Consider the following 1,510-nt stretch of genomic DNA (forward strand, 5'->3'; position numbering starts at 1 on the left):
TGGACTATTATCCACCCTAGTAAAATATTCTCACCCTGTGGCCTGTTGGACTATTATCCAACCTAATCAAATATTCTCACCCTGTGGCCTGTTGGACTATTATCCAACCTAATCAAATATTCTCATCCTGTGGCATGTTGGACTATTATCCAACCTAGTAAAATATTCTCATCCTGTGGCCTGTTGGACTATTATCCAACCTAGTAAAATATTCTCACCCTGTGGCCTGTTGGACTATTATCCAACCTAGTAAAATACTCTCATCATGTGGCCTGTTGGACTATTATCTAACCTAGTCTATCTGCTAAATTAAGGACGGCTAGAGCAGATAGGCCTCGTGTAGTTTTGCGCGAAATTTAAACCAAATACTTTATGAGTTTTGTGACGTGGTGTAAGGGAGCAATGTATGATTTTTTTATTGAGTAACTCCTATCCCAGATTTTAACACCTATTAGCATCTCAGTTCTCATCGATTCCCGCGCTAGAATAATAACCCCCAATTTAACGGAAACAACAAAAACAAAATGCAGCTGAGATTAGGTGAATGTAGGATATATGCAGTGTTAAAATAACAAAAAGATTCCCGTTATTCGGAAACAAAGGGTTATTGATGTTTTTCTTATATCTGCACACAAACGTGAAAGAATCACATCCGGTTGTCTAGATGACTACGACAATTAAGTTGTGGTATGGTGAAAAAAAAAGATAAATATTTCCCTCTTACGCCCATCCGTGAAGCGTTTAGAGCCTTCAGTCGAGCAGTGCTTTTAAGGCCACGTGAACGGATGGATTAGAACCTATGTTAAAGTTTCCGTTTAAATTACGTCAAGGTTTTTGTTGGTACACGTCGTCTCTTCCACAGAGTAAAGAACGACTCAGAATGGGACATTCCGTAACTGTTTGTTGTATGTTTTCCCTATTTTTTTTATGGGTCAGCATGGCCAGTTGGTTAGGGCGCTTGACTCACAATCTGCAGGTCGCGGGTTCGAATCCCCGTCCCACCAAACATGCTCGCCTTTTAAACCGTGGAGACTATTCGTTGGTAAAAGAGTAGCCCAAGATTTAGCGGTGGGTGGTGATGACTACCTGCCTTCCCTTCTAGTCTTTCACTGCCAAATCAGGGACGGCTGACCCAGATAGCCCTCGTGTAGCTTTGAGCGAAATTCAAACCAAACAAACTTTCTTTCTTCGAGTAGGGTTGAATCATTCACAATTCAAGGGTTGAGCAGCAAAGACGTATGAGAGTCAGTCTTTCCGCCTAAATTATTTATCAATAAACACCAAGTAATTATTTTTCGTTCTTCTTGACTACAAATAAAACTGGTTTTGAAGTTGAGCTTCATGAGAAAAATTAAGAAACGCTCCCTAACAAAAACCTTGCCTCATGATGAATAACTATAACTAGCATTAAATATTCGCGCTTCCCTCATGATCCACAGGGACCCCAACGAAACGCCTCCATTATACCCAATTACTCCTACAGGTACCTCAAGGGAAGATTCGAACAACT

This window comes from Limulus polyphemus, unplaced genomic scaffold (genome assembly GCF_000517525.1).
Source record: "Limulus polyphemus unplaced genomic scaffold, Limulus_polyphemus-2.1.2 Scaffold3154, whole genome shotgun sequence".
In the NCBI taxonomy this organism is placed as follows: domain Eukaryota; kingdom Metazoa; phylum Arthropoda; class Merostomata; order Xiphosura; family Limulidae; genus Limulus; species Limulus polyphemus.